The sequence below is a fragment of the Cricetulus griseus genome, chromosome X, assembly GCF_003668045.3.
Source record: "Cricetulus griseus strain 17A/GY chromosome X, alternate assembly CriGri-PICRH-1.0, whole genome shotgun sequence".
Taxonomy (NCBI): Eukaryota; Metazoa; Chordata; class Mammalia; order Rodentia; family Cricetidae; genus Cricetulus; species Cricetulus griseus.
In genome coordinates, this window is record NC_048604.1 from 36,968,355 (window position 1) to 36,986,621 (window position 18,267).

An 18,267-nucleotide genomic window follows, 5' to 3' on the forward strand; every position below is an offset into this window, starting at 1 on the left:
GAATAATGTGTGTTTAACATGCATGAAGCATTGGGTTCCATCCCCAATACTACAAAATTGAGTCATAATAATTACAGTTTTTATGAAATGGTTCAGCAACTAAAATAGATGAATAGAAAATGGATGGATGAATGGATGGGCTGATATAGATATAGATAGACATATAAGAGGCAGATAGATCATGGGTAGATAGATTGATAGATAATACAAGCATGGAAAACAGTATTTTAGAGCTAGAGATGAATGATGTAGCTATTCATAAATTATTGTTTTAGGGTTTGAATATTTTCACAATTAAAGACTAAAACTAATTAGGAAGTTCTGTACATTTCTATACTTTAGTGGTCTTTGGATTTGGAAAACTACTTAGGAATGTGATTTTGCAATGTTTATTAAAATAAAAGAAGGGGAATTTTATTATGATCCAGCATTTCTTACTATTTGTATATATACTAGAAAATTCAATTACATAAACGAAGGTTTTCACAAACAGTATAAGAACAGAATTGTGGAAACAACCTTTATGTTTATTAAAATTAAGGGAATGGGCACATAAATTGAAATTATCCATAATGTATCATGGCATGCAGAAATTCCCATGCATGTAGGAGAAAATGCAGGCATGACCTGGTGGCCAGCCTACTTGGTACACTGCATTTCTAAATGGGAAGCAAGGCACACGATGCTCCTGAGAATTCCCAGAAGGCAGAACACTGAATTCTGAAGTAGTTGAGTAGTCGCCACATGGCTGGCTGATGAGTCCATACTCTCCATGTCTCATTTAACGGGCATCTTCTGCATAGAGACCCTGGTGGTGTGAGCGTTCACTGTCTGATCTAAGGTAATGTGCCAACCTGTCACCCTCCATAGTCTTCCAGTATATAAGTAGTAGCTCACATACAACAAAGCAGGTGCTGGACCCTGAAACCATCTCTTGGTTTATCTCTAGGCCTTTACTAACCCATTGGCATTGTAGTCTTGTAGAGGGATTCTCTGGTAATGACAGCAATGCATGAACTACATAAGAACTTAAAGAAAATGTCTACAGAAAAAGAAAATTGCAGAATATGTAGCATTTCAGCATAAATCTAAGAGAAAATACTAGTCTGTGTAGGCTTCTATACATATATGTAAATATAGAGGACAAATTATTAAAATAAACAATATAAGTTATAAAACATACCAAATGTATGACTGAAAACTTGACGGAGGAGAAGGAGGATTTATTGTGACTAGAGCATACAGGAACAGAAACCAATAGATGACACATAATGAAAGGAGAAACCGAGGAGTAGAAAAAGGTTCAAAAGACATAAACTACAATGAGTTATGTTTATTTAAATATCTGATTAAAGCTTGAAACCAAAGTTACATATTCAGAAATTTTTAAATCAGCATTTTTTCTAATATGATACCTCCATTGCTAACTAGAGAAAGGGGCTTTTGTTCTGCAATCCAATCTGGTTCCTCAGTCCGCTCTGGTTCTGGGAAAAAACTCCGCCTATAGCAAACAAAATTGCTGGCAGAGGTTAGGCAGTACTTTAGAAGTTGCCTAATTCTCAGCCGGGCGTTGGTGGCGCACGCCTTTAATCCCAGCACTCGGGAGGCAGAGGCAGGTGGATCTCTGTGAGTTCAAGGCCAGCCTGGTCTCCAGAGCGAGTGCCAGGATAGGCCCCAAAGCTACACAGAGAAACCCTGTCTGGAAAAAAACAAAACAAACAAACAAACAGAAGTTGCCTAATTCTCATCTGGCCTAAAGGTGACTAGGAAAACATCAAAGTTACAGTAATTAAACGGTACAGCAGTGAGTGAGCTAAGACAGAGTGGAAATAATGATGTGAAAAAATGGGAGAAAAGAGGAGGGAAATAAAGAAGACAGATACCGAATAAAGAAGTTACTGGGAAGGGATATAAGGAAAGGTAATGGGAGTGGGGGTGGAGATGAATGTGAGGAATGGTACAATACACCATTGATCCATTTTCAGGTTGTCTTATGAAATAGATGGTGCTTCAGGGGCTCTTGGTCATCTTATCATTTCCCTCAAGACTCTATTTAGAATTTTCAGTGTCTTGATTCCAGTACCCTGGGTCAGCTATGTTTGTTTCAGGGTGTGAGAAGTGGCTTTATGTAATTGTCAAGCAACTTTGATGGTTGATGTGAACTCTGGCCTAGTCGGGGATCAAGTCATGCTACATAAACAACAGGTGTGGTCCTTATTATCCCATGTGATCTCATGGGTCTGTCAATTCTAGAGATTTTTGTTGCTGTTGAGTGAGAGGGGTTTTTATATCTGATTCTTATTAGAAGGTTGCTTGAATTATTGTACATAGTATTAGGGAGTTTGCCCTTAAGTCTTGCCTAATGTTCTGGACTGGCACTACATCCCAGCTAGAACTGGATCTATTTATAGCTCCTCTCATCTGGGAAGAACTGGTATTGACTCTATGAATGCCATGACCTTGTAAGTTATTTCTTCGTGTTGGGGTAATATGTATTGATCAGATCATAGGATGTCAAGGATATTAGGCAGTGTTTGTAAATGCAGAGAAGGCATGCTGGTTAATTTCCAATGCCAAGTTGACTGGATTTAGAATCACCTGTGAGGCATAACTCAGATTGTTTCTTTGAGGGCATTTCCAGAGAGGTTTATTGGCAGAGGACAGGCTCACTCTAGAGGTAGTTCTACCCCTTGGGTTGGGGTACTTGTGTAAAAAAAAAAAAGGAAGAGAAAGCAAAAGGAATATCAGCATTCATGATTCACTATCTCTGCTTCTTGCCTGTGGACATAATGTGACCAATACCTCATGTTCCCATCACCATGCCTTCAACTGTGTGATAGACTATACCCAACTCTATCTTAGATGTAGCATCAGTCCCTAGTGTGAGACACCCCCCCCTGCAATTTCTGAACAGTCCACATTAGGACATTCTTTCTCCACCAAAATATCAAGAATTGACAGATCCTTGAAATCATCCAGAACAATAATAACTGGAGCAATACCATACTTGCTCTTCATGTGGTATGAGCTGATCCCTAACCAGAGTCTACATTAATCATCATATCTGACAAAGCAGGTACACAAAGCAAGCTCTTAAAGTCAGAAGCAAATACAAGCATATTTTTTTCATTAAGTTATTTCTTGTTGTGTAATATTTTGATTGTTTTCTGACAAATAAAGCTTGCTTGGAGTCAGAAGGCAGAGCTAACCATAGAGATTTGGAGGACTGTAGAGAGGAGACTGGAAGGAGTAACGCAGGGCAGAGAGAGGATCACAGCCTTTTTGGACAGAGAAACGGAAGAGACCGGAAACAATTGGCACCTGCTCTCTGTTCTCTAATCTTTCAGGTTCTTACCCCAATATTTGACTCCTAATTTTTATTGATAAATATTAGTTAGATCAATGCTTTAGTTTCTGTCGAGTGTTTTGGCACAGCATTGAGGAAAGCGGCCAATAGGAAGGCACAGTTGTAACCTGCCATATGCTATGCAGTGCTTGGTAAATACCAGTAGTAAAGTTGCCTCAAGACAAAGTCTATGTAAGTGCAGAGTGTGGTAGTGGACACAGGGGTATTTCACAATGTGTACCAAGTGATGGAGCTCATCCTGGCTTGATAGACATTTACCTAGTATCAGGCACATTTAGGCAATCATTCTTGGAAAGCTGTATGTTTGGTATAGTGGTTACAGAAGAGGATGATACATGAAATATTTAGCAAGTGATGTTGCGTGGGCACTTACCCATCAATGCAAACATTGGAACAAGATTCTGGAGCAGGCATTATTTCCTCAGTGTTCGATTATGAGGTGTTCCAGGGATTTGCCAAGGGTAGGGGATCAGATTTAAGGCTGAAGATTTATGGCAGATATTGGGAGGAGGATAGTGTTTTACTTTTCTGTATATTGCTGTGATAAAACACCATGATCAAAAGGAACTTGAGGAAGGGAGGGTTTATTTGGTTGACAGGTTAAAATCCCTTAATAAAGGAAGCCAAGGCAGGAACCTAGAGGCAGGAACTAAAGCAGAGGCCATGGCTTACTGGTTTGCTTCCCATGTTTTTCTCAGCCTGCTTTCTAATACCATCCAGAAAAATCTGCCCAGAGGTAGCACTGTCCTCACTGACCTAGGCCCTCCTACATCAATCATTAATCAAGAAAATATCCTACAGTCTTGTCTACAGGCCAATCTGGCAGAGGCAGTTTCTCAGCTGAGGTTTCACTCCCCAGATAGCTCTTGCTCATGTCAAGTTGACAAACAGCTACTCAGAACAGGTCACATGGGAGACGGGTCAGGATGCTGGCTCTTTCTCAACAGGCAGACACCTATTTAGGATTTTAACATTTGATCACACCAGTGACTAGATGAATATTCTTTGTTGTAGGATTACTATACTAAACAAGAGTTGACTAAAGGTGTGAAAAATCTTGGATAGCAGCAGATGACTGTCTTTGGCATGTGGAGAAACAAAGAGGGAAGGGCCAAAATAGGACCCTTACAAAGATTTTGATCTTCTCTCTCCTCTTTCTAATTCCAAATCATACAAACATTTTAAAGGTTAATTTTGTTCTTTGGCAATCACACACACACACACACACACACACACACACACACACACACACACACACACACACAAACACCCACACACAAATGCTTTTTTATTGTTCTTCCCTACATTCTCTCATCTCCCTCCCTCTCCTATCCACCACCCTTCCCCAATAATTTCTTTCCTACCTTTATGTCTTTTTGTTTTTTTCTTTTGTCCTAGACTTGACCAGAGCCATTTGTGTAGAAGCCAAAAATTTCCATGTGGTTATCTGATTGGGTTAAGATTTCATTAAACTAGGACTTAGAGAAAAGAACAAAAAGAAGAAATGTACTTATGACAGCACATTTGATTGAGGTTAGAAAATCATCACATCTCTATCATACTCAGCAGTGGTATGACCCAGGAAAACAGAATCACCAATCTGAACCTCAATTTTATTATGTATGAAGCACTGATAACCATAATTGAACCTTGCCGAGGGAATCATCCTGAGAATTAATGGAATTGTGAGATAATCGGCATACGATGTTTAAGACAGTGTGAAGGGCTCAGTAAATATTAGTTGTCATTATTAACACAGTGAGGTAGAGGGACTAAGAAAGAAAATTTGAGTATTATCCTATATTATCTAATAATATGGTACTTGGTTGCTTTGTGCTGTCTATCTGAGTACCTTGCATTTCAGTGTTTGCCCTAAGTGACTTACTCACCTGCATTCCATTATCCATATTTTGTTCATAACATTTTAGCATTTGGCCTGTTATTTTATTCTAAGAGCATTTTAATTTAATTTTCATTTCCCTTCCTCTGTAATTTTTGGAGATAATGGGAGAAGCTGAGAGAGGAGCTGCCATGCGTGAATACAGGCTGTGAATTAGGCTATTTAACAAGACAGGTTAAGGCAGAGACAGGAGTAGGTGGGTGCTGCTTTCAGAGTCCCCTTCCAAGGCAAGTGGAAACATCGTCACTAGCAACAGACCTGTTCATCTCCCAGCTTTCTCTTCTTTGTTTTTAGTGACCTAGGAGGTGCTGAGAATAAGTGAACTTGGTATCTGTGTGTTTTGTGGAAAGGCAACCACTGTCTTGAACTGGAGAGCTCAACTATAGTTCCAATTTAGTATTTGGTTACCAATAAGAGTATTTTCTGACTAGTGGTGGTAGTGACACTGGATGTAGGTAGAAGAATCAGGAGGTTAAGGCCAGTCTCAACTGTAGGGAGACACTGTAACCACGCCTCCTAAGGGCTGGCTACAGGTGTGCCCAACCACGCCCGGTAATACTCAGCTGTATAGCACGTTTTAAGACAGCCTGGTTTATATGAGACTGTGTCTCCAAAACAAACAAAACCACACAAGTGCTTGCATACACATGCGCACATGAGCACGCGCGCGCGCGTGAGTGCGTACACACACACACACACACACACACACACACACACACACACACACACTTCATAAAAGCCTACTGCTGTCACACTAAGCAGAGACCAGCCAGGAAATAGGAATCCAAGTTGTTTAGAGGCACAGATTGTGGCAAATCAGTGACCGAGAGTAGGAATGAATGATATTTTCTTATCATTTTTGGCTGAAGTGGAAAACAACTCAAAATTAGATGTAAAGTAAAAGAAAACAAAAAAGCAAATGAAACTGGTCACTGTGAAGCTTTAGAGTCTGCCTAGACTGTGTTACAAGTTAAATTCTTCCAGAAAATGCTAGAAAAAGCTTCCCCTAGTCTGCACATATTTATTGTACATATACTATTCTTAAGACTTTATTACAAACCCTAAGGATGCAGATGTGAACAAGTTTTAAATAAGTTACTGCTCCAATAGGATATTCACTTTCGCTTTTTGCAGCGGAAGTGGAATGTTCTCAAAATCCATTTTGAGATTGCATTTTCTAATTCAGATAGTGAAAGTTCCCCCCAAATACTCTGTTCTCTCTAGATCAAACCCAAGGCTCATAACTAAGCTCTAGTTGATCTCTTGGGGCACCTGAGATCAGTGAACCACTTGCCATTTTGTCCATAGTCTATTTCATAGCAACCCATTCCATCCTATCTCAGCCATCTGTTTTACCTTATGGTAGCCAGACATAGACATAGGACAAATGTACCCATGAACTGAAGCCAAGAAATGCCATGTCCTCATTAAGAACCCTATTGTATAGTCACCATACAAGCCCTGACACTGGTTGATTCCCATTTGCCAATAGAATATAAACAATCAGGCCTTGATGGGCTCCTGGCTCCCACCAGTCCAGGATGAAGGCCAGCATGGAGGACGAGGCCTTGCTTTCTGCCAAAGAGAGAGGATGGAGTAGCAGAATGCGGTAGCTGCCAAGGCTGCCTTCTGAGCAGAAGAGCTACATCTAGAGATCTGAGGGTCTCGCTCAGCTCTGCCACATACTCAGAGACGAGCTCTTTCCCTGGGAGAGTACTCACTGGCAGTGAGTACAAGTTGAAATGGCAGTATGTCAACTGACAACATTAAGGAATAAATCAGCTTTACAAACAGCTTTGGATGTCTGGGTGAAACTGTTGATGCAGTTGCTGCCGACTTCATTCAAGTTTCAGAATGTGCATTTGTGTTGGGAAAGTGAAGATGAAGGACCTTATCGATAGGCTTTCCTCATCTCCTCAAAGAAGGCAAAGCTGCTGAGAGGCATTCTAGTTGCCTATCTCGACACTGTCCCTGTGGGTAGTGAAAGGCATGTTTTCAGAGGTCAGTAGCAAGGAGAATCCAAATGCTTTCCCAGAGCCCAGGCTCAGGGCCATCTGAATGGGAAAAGATTCACATGGTTACTCAAGCGAGGGTGTGAACTGTGAGGGAGAGGCTGAGGAAATGGGAGATTATTGTAATCCCTTCTTTCTAGTATTTTCTGCGAGCTAACGGAGATAGTAAGTAAACTCCTTCACATAAGGATTATCTATTATTGCCTTCAAGTGGTTTGTAGTCCTCACAGAATCCTATTCCTGTTGCTTTGAACTCCCATCCTTGTGCTGATGATATCCCTAATCTCTAGCCCCTGTCCTTCCTGCAAACTTCTAGACCCAAACAAAAACTGCCAGATCAACATGCCAGGGAATGAACAAAATTCTGCACGTTCTATACCAAACCTGCCAATCGCCCTTCCCACCCACTACTGTTTCTTCTCAGAAACCTCTTTATTTTAATGGCAAGAAAATATAGAACCATTTGTCTCTTTCTTTCTTTCCAATAGGTTCTAGTTAGCAACTTGAACTAAAGTACTGTTTCTTTAGTTTGTTGCATTTTGATGAATGAAAAGATAATTACTTAGCACATTATTGATTTGTGTTGCCAGTTCTGATACTTTGTAATAGAAATGGTGACCTGGGAAGAGTCTTCCATTGTTTGCAGGATTAAGTACCTTTAGTTGAAATCTTGGTATGATTAGTCTAATATTGATTGTTTTCTCCTTCATTTTGCTTCTGACTGCCACCAATTTAATTAAATGCTTTAGTGCCTGTTGTCTGTATTTCTGCAGTAAATCACTCTGCTAACAATTAATTTGCTCAACATTCGTTCAATGCATATTTATTGTGTGCCTACCACATATAGGACACTGTTTCAGGCTCCGCAAACACAGTTGTCAATCCTGCTCTAATGAAGCTTACTTTCTAGTTGTATGTGTGTTGGAAAAGAAAGTGAATAGTTCAAGAACAAGATAATTTAATGGATATCAGTACTATGAATATAAAGTAAGTGAATATTTTAAAAAGAAAATGATAACAAGGAAAGAAGACTATTTTAGAAAAGCCCTTCCAGAAGAAGTGGCATCTATGCTAAGACCTATGACAAAAAGTCTGTCATGTGGAAAGATCTAGGACTAGAACTGATGAAGAGGCCCTAATTGACTTAGTACCAGAAGAGAGACAACAGAGAGGTTAGGCTATGGTGACTATGAATGGTGTGGTACATGACAAGCAGGAAGAGACACAAAGACCAGATCCTGTAGAACCATTGTAAACCATCAAAAGTAGTTTAGCTTTTATTTAAAATGCAACAGAAAGTTTTGTGTGAAATACATGAGTAGTAGTTTATGATTTATGGCTTAAAGTGTCATTCTGGAGACAATGTGAATTCGTTGCAAGTTTTTCAGTTAGTGATAGTCATGATAGTAATTAGTAATAATATATAAGGACAAAACGGGAGCAGGCAAACAACTTAAATGACTGTTGCCTACACGATTACCCACTTCCATTTTTGATCTTTTAGACTATTTTCAAGCCATGGAAGTGGTTGAAAGCACTAAGAGGCAGTCAGTCCTGATAAAGATCAGAGGACACAGGTGCTCCAATATTTAGAGATTAGCTATAGAATAGTCAGTCAAACTGAAATCCCAGGCACATGGAGTTCAGAAAATGAAAAGAGTATTTAAGGAGAAGAAGGGAGAAATAAAAATATTGTACAAGTCCATGGAGGTCACTAAAGATCTTGACAAGAATAGTTACTATACTATTCCTAGAGAAAGCTTTCTATTTCTACTTGAGAATAGGGTAAGCAAAGAAAGGAAAAATAATTGATTATAACCTGTTTTCCCTAAAGGGATTCTGGCAGGCAAAGAAGGTTTTTGTTTGTATATATTTATTTAAATGAACAAGCAACCATTGTCTATCTCAGGCAGGAAAAAAAAAAGACTTTTTTTTTTTGCAAGAATGGTGCCCTTCAGGTGTCCAGAGAAGACTGTGTTTCTTATGCCCTGTTGTCACAGCATCCTCCAAGAGGTTTGCTACTGCAATTTGTCTGTTCAAAAATTCCCCATGGTTCTTGCACTCCTTAGTAAATAATCTCAACTTTGTAGCTCAAGATTTTCGCCTAATTCTAATCAATCTTTCTAGCTCTGTTATGTCTCAGCAAGACCCTTTGTATACACAGAATGAAAGGCAGCGCATGGCACTCACCGTTTATCCTTGGTGCATGTCCTCAGCTCAGAGCCTAAACTGGTACCGTTTGCTCTAAATTGTCATGCTTAGATGCCTTCGATGATGCCGTCAGCAAGTAATAATTCCTCCATTTTCTATTTACTACAGCACTTTGCAATTTGCACAGCTTGTACAAAAACTGCCAGCATTGGCATGTAGCTAGGCCTCTCAGGTTATAAAGAATACATGGAGACTGTTATTAATCATCTTAAAATCAGTTTGCAAAGTATTATATTTCATAAACATTTTGTACCCTTCCACTCCTGGTAGCTTCTTTTTCTACTTTGTCACATGTATTCTATTACCGCTACTCTCTTCCTTAATTCCTTTCCCCCCTTTTCTAGTTGAATGACCCACACCCACACTCACACTCACACTCACACGTACACATCTGCAAACATCAAGAATTAGGATCTTCACAGGGTGAATATGTAGTATTTGTTTTTCTGAGTCTGTGTTTCTTCACTTAATGTAATAACTTTGATATTCACCCAGCCTATAACTCTATCTTTACAATATCAAAATGTAAGTTTTAGTGTGTACCTTATGTCTCCCACTAGATGGTCAAGACTCTAAGGTCAGGGACTGAATATTAGTCTTCTGTGTAACTCAAACATGACATAAAATTAGATCAATAAATACAGAGTAGTGTAATAACTCCACCTCTTCCTCTGTACACAAGTATGTCTCTTTTAATACAGGACTCATGCTTGTAAAAAGTTACCAAACATCAGAGCTCATCAGCTTTAACAAGGCCCCTCTCCTATCTACTAGAGAAAAAGGACTACTAAAATTCCAACCGCCTTTCTTGGATGGGGACCATGTGACATGCATGTTCTGGGGTCAAGATACATGTTATGCCCTAGGGTATACATGTATCCATGTACATGGACTTATAGTATTCACTATATCCTGATGCATTAAAAATTATTAGTGTGGAAAGAGTGATTATGAGAAGAGATGGGACCACTCAGCATCTAATGCATTATTGTGTTCCCATGCTTTTCTTAACATTTCTACATATTATATAATCTTTCTTTAGAAAAAGCTCAAGAACCATGACTTTCAATATCCTCATTGCACAGCTGTGGAAACTCATGCACACAGAGAATAAATGACTTGCCCAAGGTCATATACAAGCAGTAAGCTGCCAAGATGAGATATAAGATCCCACAGCCCATTTGCATGCTGATTCTTAAGCAACACTCTAATTGCCTTGCATGATAATGCATGAAATTTTATACTTTTATAAGCACATTAATCTTTATCATTTATATAACAGATACATGTGATAACCAAACAAATGCTATCTGGACATTTTACAAGGGAGTAAACTGAAGAAGAGTGACTTGTTTAAATTAATAAGCTTGTTTGATCACAAACTTCTTATTATTATGAAATAATCCAGGCCCATGTCATCTTTTTCCACTTAGATGAAAAACAAGTCAGCTTCCCACCTTTCAAAGCTGATTGCCTTCTTTGACTAAGAGCAAATGAATATAGACATGAAAAGTGCCCAGGAGTATACAGCCATTAGTAGACAATCAGCAGACAACCCATTTTGCCTCAGATCCTATGCAGCTCTCTCTCTCTGCACCCCATCCACCAAGGCTTCCCTCTGGCCCCCAAGTTGAGCAGGGCAGCCAGGGCAGCCCTTGTTAACAATAATAGATGAGGTTACAGAGTGAAATTTAGATTAGTAAGTGAGAAGGCTATATTGGAAAGACATAGCAGTGTGGAAGTGGCAAAGACAAAAGCTTAGAGACAGGGTCAAATAGAGGTGACTAATGTTGAGAAGCATACTCCTACTAAAGCTCTAGAGCAGCAATTTCAATGCAATTGAGAATTGCCTACTACCCTACTGTCTAGATGGGCCCTGGCCCATCTGTACAGTAGTCAGGGTAGAATGATAGCAGCCATGAACACTTCCTTAACATGCTGAAAGCAGAAAGTTCCTAGAAAAAGGTAAGTATTGCTCATTAAAACTCAGTACCTCTAGGACAGAATATTCAGGTAAGCATCAGTTGCTGGCAAAACATATGGATTTTACTTAACAGACTAGATCCAATTTCTGTTTAGTGACTCCAATTTTCTAACTCCATTCCTTCCTAGCCTTTCCTGTTACCTTCCCTTGCACCAACTGGGAAAAACAAACCTCAGGCAGTGGGTACAATTACTGAATATAGGGAGAAGGCAAGCTTAGTGGCCATCTTAAATGAAAAAGAAACACAAGTGAAATGAAACTAGCATGCTAAACTATCCACAATGCTTCCCAAGTATGGACAGAAGCACAATGCTCAAAATGGCAGAAAACAGAAGGGTTTTTTCATATAATCCTAGCAACCTGAAAGGACCTGACCATAACATAGTGGAAAGTGTTAGTGGGGTTCTGCCTTTCAGTGGTGTCAAACTACCTTAGTGCTTATTAGTGTAACACTGATGTTCAAGATAATTTTATGTACATTTTCCCACTTCTTTCCCCTGCTTGCATCTTTCCAGACACCTGTTCCTGGTTATACCTGTAGCATCTGTTAAGGATCCTTGGTAAGAAGCTAATAATATCTAATCTCTAAGACATAAGCCATGTTTATTGGGCAGGAAAGGGAAGATAGAAAAGTCTGGGGATATCTGTGGCTAGGTTATCTGTCCACTTCATGTCCCTCATAGACGCGGCACACACCACTGCAAAGTTTCATGCTGTATGATATAGCCAGACTATTCTACCGCCCATCTTTCTGAGTCTCCTAAGCCAGGCCCCTGTAAAAGTCTGAAATTCAGTCACAATGATCCAGGTTACATAGGTAACTACAAATCGGTTGGATTTTCCTTTTCTTTCTTTTTTTCTGAGGTTTTGTTCCACTAACCTGCTTATACACATTCAAAGATCAAATTATGGTAGTCACAGATGACAGCGCAGATGGGAAAATTAGCAATCATGTGGAAAAACACTCCAGGACTCTGGTATTTTCATTCTCCAACACTGTACCTGAGGGACAGCTACCACAGAGTGGAAGGCAGGAGTTGATAGCAGAGGAGAATCTGTTCTCAGGCAGTGACAGTCAGGCCACTGCAGTAGTCAAAAGGTACCTGTGTTTCCAGGACTACATGCAGGGATTGACCAGAGCACACAGACAGAAAGGAAAGAGGGTGGGGTGTCATGAAAGTGACATCACAGCTTTGAAAAATCTTCCCATTCTCTTTTCAAGGGTTTGTTGCACAAATGGTGGGGGGAAAGACGAACAAATGGAGGAGAACTTCTCTTTGGGACAATAAAGTGCAAAATGGTGACAGATGGGTTGGGGAGGTAGCTTAGTAATTAGAGCACTTGCCATGCAATCATAAGGACTGGGGTTTAGACCCTGAGAATCTACATAAGTGCTGCTCAGGCATGACAGTCCACGTATAATTCCAATGCTCAGAAGGGGAAAGCAGGAGATCCCCAGAGCTAGCTCATTAGATATACTCACCATATATGAAAGTTCCGGGTTCAGCAAGAGACCATGCCTTGATTATTCGGTGGACAGCAATCAAGGGAGATTCCACACAAAATCCTCAGGCCTATATACACACAAACATACACAAACTGTACAGATGTGCATGATGGGCACATAGTCAAGCATATACTCACACATGTGAACACACACATACACACACACACACACACACACACACACACACACACACACACACACACACCCCTATACATATTAGGAAAGAAGGTGAAAGAAAACCTAAAGGTGACCAAAGACCACCTTCAGCAGACATATATGGCAGCACAGTGAATGATCATGACACTCTGTTTTTTGCTTATGTTTGGTAATATGTGACACTTTGTAGAAGCCTAAGATATCTTTCAAGCTCTGAGACTAATTGACTGTATGGCTTTGTGCAAGTGAATTCAAGAACTTTGCTCATCAGCTAGGAGCCTTGAATTCCAACTTCCTATTTCAAAACAGGACGACAAAATTATATTGCTATACCTGGAGTTTATTAGAATAGTTGAGATTGTCTAAAATTGCAAAAGTGTACATAAAAATGTAAAATCAATATAGAACTTTCTAGAAATATAGGAAGCATCAGAGGTCAAAAATGAAGTGACAATAGGAACACTGAGAGTTGAACGCACACAGAGATAGCTGCCTTTGCACTAGGAATGTTTTCTAGTGCTAGCCCATTTGACCTCCATGGTGAAAGGCTTGTGGGTTAAGGGAACAGAAAAAACCTAGAAAGAATCAGTGGTGAGAAACCAGGTAGAACACATTCCCCACAGTATTCTAGGCTTCCGGTTGTATTTGAAGGATGAGTGAACCTCATCAACCACATAGACTTGTGTCCTGTGTTTAAACAGTTCAAGAAAATTCATCATAAGCATGTAAGGTGGTTCTGTTAACAGCAATACCATAGCAAAGTGATCAAAGAAAAGACATGTTTGTTCTTCCCCCACCCTCTGTGTGTGTGTGTGTGTGTGTGTGTGTGTGTGTGTGTGTGTGTGTGTGACCAGTCTCTCTGAATACCGGGAACTATGGTACAATCCAAGATACTCCTATTACACCTATAAGTAGTTTTTAAATACAGAATCCAGCAAACAAAGACACAAGATGAAAGAAATAAATCATTAGCTACATTATGAAAAGGAAAATAACAGAAACTGACCCTCAGAAACTTCTAGTATTGGAACTATCAGAGACCAATTACAAAATTATACTTGCTATATTCAGAAAGTGGAGTCATAATATCTAAACTTTCATATTTTCTATGGTGAGGGTAGAGAGCAGGATTGATTTTAAGACTGTCATAATCTGTTTTCATCCTTTGAAAAATTATCTGTATTTAATAACTACATAGCAATAGGGTACAGTGTGATGATTATATACATGTATAAAATGTGTACTTATCAAACAAGGGCAATGGTTATTTTTGTGTTTGAAACTCTCTTTTTCAGTTGTTTTGAGATATATAATAATAATAGATTTTAATTCTTGAAAATGCATTGATCACCAGTCTCATTTCCTTGTGAATGGAGTGTGGGCTGGTTGGTGTAGCTACTCATATTAGCCTCAAAAGTAATCATGATTGACATAAAAAGTCAGATAGACAACTAAAATGAAATAAAATAAGTGAAATATTTTCTCTGTGGTCCAATTTTCTAAGACCTGGGAAGTGAGAGGCCAAGAGCGCCAGCATAGGAATAATCAGAGGCATAATCAGAGCTTGGACAAGGACTAGAGCTGCCACAATAGCGGTGGCAGGCTGGATGTTATTGTACTTCACCATCCAGTGACTTTACTTTTGCAAAATTAGTACTAAATTATTCAGTGTATGTTTGCCACACATGGTCTTTCTCTATGTCTTGTTCCAGGGTTAGGAAACAGTACAAGAGAATAAGTATAGCCAGAAGAGCTGGCCAGCTTCCTGGCTATGCAATACCTGTGCAGTGGGTCAATGTCCTACATTCAGAATAACCCTCTGCTTGGTTTAATACTCTGCTCTCACTAATTTGAGAGTCCTCCATTTGTGTTATTTACTGATAAAAATGATGCAGCTCATCCAGATAGCTGGAGGGGTAAGCAGACAGCAGCAAAGGGTGAAAATAAGGTCAATAGCCACTCACTGAGTTTTGCCAAGCTAATGGCTCATGAAGATTCCAAGCCCAAGAATAAATGAAGATGCAGGGACATTATATGAGACTCATGAATAGAAGTGGTGACAGATGTTCCAGGGCATGAATCAAAACTAGTTGAGGATGATTGTAATAATGTCATACATCTATCTATTCACTACAACCCATATACCAGGCATTAGGGTAAGCTCTTTACATATATTGTCTAATTCCTTGAGAGCATGGCCTATATTGGGTGTGGTGGGAGCAGGAAAAAGTCATCTTTTGGGGAGAGGCCTACTCTCTAGATATGTAGAGCCATATAAGGACCAGTAATACAACTGGAAATGTGTTATGTGTTGCAGTGCCGTCTTCATGACCAATCTGAGCAATGCTTCAATTTGAGTTCATAGAAGAGGTTTCAGTTGAGTTGAGGTGGTCAAAGAAAGTTTCTTGAAGAAAGTGGCATGTAGTATGGGTTTTAAAAGTACAGTAAGTCCCCAAAGCATGGGTTAAGATTTTTGGATCTCAAGGAAAGAGAATGGTATGGAAATAGAAACACCTGTAAGATGAAAAGAGTCAGAAAGTTCTTACTGAAGTAACCAGTACACAGTGGGAGAAATGTGGGAGAAATGGCCAGAGCTTTGGGAAAGGAGAATGTGGAAGAGTCTCCAATGTCAGAAGGTAGATTGGTAGTGGGGGAAGTAGCGTTTAGGGCAGATGAATATGCTCTACGATAAAGAGGTATTTGAGGAAGCTAACCCTGGTTAACAAGACAGTGGGCACTGAATGAAGGGAGTGACTCTGACCTCTCCAAGGAATGCTAAAAGTATGTCTCTAGAGGCAAATGACCTAATTGTTCCCCATATGCTCTCTGAAGACTGCCTCTTAAGGCTAATATCCAAAAAGGCAATCCTGTGAAAGCAATCCTCTTTCCCCGAGTCCTCTTTTCTTCTCAGCCCTTCACAGCAATAGACTGTCTGGACCCTCGATCCTGCCTCAGTGCCTACACAAACACTAATAAGTGCCAAAAATGTTGTCATGGAAACCACTGCTTCATCTCTCTCTGAGTGCTCTGCAGCCCTGAGGCTTCTTGCTTTGGGAAGCTTTTAGCAAATATTTGAAGAAAGTGGCGAATTCGTCAGCCAGAAGTAGACATGTAGAACTGACTGGTAAGGTGGGGGATGGAAGACAGAGGACCAGCACAAGAGCTGCTGAAGAACACACTCAACTGGGGGAACAACTTGAAAAAAATGACTGTCTTTTAAAGCCATGGTGACTCTAGTTACTAGGGTGCCCTTTTCCCCATCTAATACCATTGGGTTAGATGCCTATAGCCTGAGAGTGTCAATTCCACAAGTCCCCATAACTTCCAACTACTGGAGACTACTTCGGTCATTGCAGACTCCTCTCTGATCCAGTTTAGAGGTATAAAGGCTAGCTGAATCACAATAGGGCTGAGTTACAGAGAGAAAAAACATCACAATAACTAGAAAAAATGTTTGTTTACTCTGTGTAGAGCACTCTTCCAGGCATGTCACCAGGGTTTCCTCATTGTTCTTGGACTATTCTGCATGATTGCTCCTCTGAGTCATAAGAAGCTAAGCAGGTTACCCAGATACCCAGGGAATAGGTGGGAGAATGAAACATGGTTTGTCATTTGTTCTGAAATACTCTTTCATATTGCTTTCCCTCTTTTCTCTTAATAATAATATAATTGTGAAATATAATGAGCATTGAAAAGTACAGAAATACATGTACATATTTTAAGTAGTTATATGTTTCTGTTTCTAGTAATTAATTTATAATGAAGATGGTAATTGTGATTAAGACTGTTAATATTTTCTGAGCACTTAGCTTTTGCCTGAGAATGTTAAGTACTTCACCTACATTCTATCTTATATAATTTCCCCAAACACCCTTAGAATCAGGGACACTTATTTTCATTCCCAATTCAGTTAGAAGAAAAAGCTTGGCATAGTTAAGTAATTTACCCATTAGCATATGACCACATAAACAGGAACTCAGCTCTCCAATTCCAAGGCCATACTTGCAGTTGCTCAGCCACATTCTTTCTAGTCCTAATTCAAGTCTTGTAGTGTGTGAAAACCTCTAGAAGATAGTATTTTGTTATTTCACTTTTCTTAGGGATGCCAAATGCCTCAGGTGGTACTTTGGTCCTAGGCCTTCTCTGACATATATGGACTGTCCCTGGATACTCAGGGTAAACAGGTGTACCCCTAAGATGGTGGGGGACAGCCCCGATAGTTGACAGGTTCCAGAGAGGATGCAAGGTGTAGGTGAGGGAATTCTGACTATTTCCCTATGTGCTTAGATTTGTCTTGCCTTCCTGGCTTGTAAAGCTCTGTTTAGGACTAGGAATAGTGACACCCCATCTCCAATCATCCAAGAAGCTACTTCTGCGTGGGCTCCAGTAGTCTAGCCTGGTTCCCTGAGCAAGAAATCATTTATGCCCTAGTTCTCTCACCGCCCTTTGTATGCATGGTCTATTAAAACATCAGCCTGGTCTGTTGAGCTTAAAGTAATGCCAGCACTTTCTCTCATAGACCATTGCTGAGCAACCTCACCTGGAGGCAGTTCTGGTCTTTATCAAAAGTGACAGGTGGTAGAGAATGGATGAATGGATGCTGTTTGCTGACTAAGAGGCTAAAGTTAAGTGGCAGATGCAGGTAAGGGTAGGTGAGATATAAATCTGACAAATGATAGCATCTGTTTTATGGCATAATTCCTTTTTATTTAATAACAACAGAAACCTCACATATGGTGACAATATGAATCAGTAAGTGACATCTAACACATTAATGAAACAGTTTCACCAAAAGCCATGTGTCAATCATGTCTGTCCAGTAGCTGATGAGTAAATCTGGCTTTCAAAGTAACAGCTGCTTTTGGAACAAGAAATATTTGACTTTTACAGCCCTGAATTTTGTAGATGGATGTAAAAATCCCATCAAAGATTCTAAGATGAAAGTGAGAATGGCACAGCAGATCCAATATAAAGTTCCACCTTAACCTAGGTTCTCCACAAAGTTGATCTGGCTACCACTTATTTGTGATCAGGAAGCAATGGCAAAGTCTATCATGTCTAAGCTTTTGTTGATTCTGGAATATATGAAATACCACCAACTTCTGATGATGTCCTAGGAATGAAAGAGAA

General features: G+C 39.8%; 1 protein-coding gene across 10 annotated transcripts in view; it reads right to left on the reverse strand.

Annotated features, from left to right (window-relative positions):
• The window catches only part of Pak3 (p21 (RAC1) activated kinase 3), a 256,170-nt gene that overhangs the window by 134,041 nt on the left and 103,862 nt on the right, over window positions 1-18,267 (reverse strand). For 3 of the 10 annotated variants that reach the window (XM_035449834.1, XM_027433648.2, XM_035449832.1), the window contains one exon: window positions 12,958-13,048. The exons of the other annotated variants lie outside the window; for them this stretch is intronic. The gene's annotated coding sequence lies outside the window, so the exon portion shown is untranslated. The remainder of the gene's footprint in view (window positions 1-12,957; window positions 13,049-18,267) is intronic. 10 annotated transcript variants of the gene reach the window in all.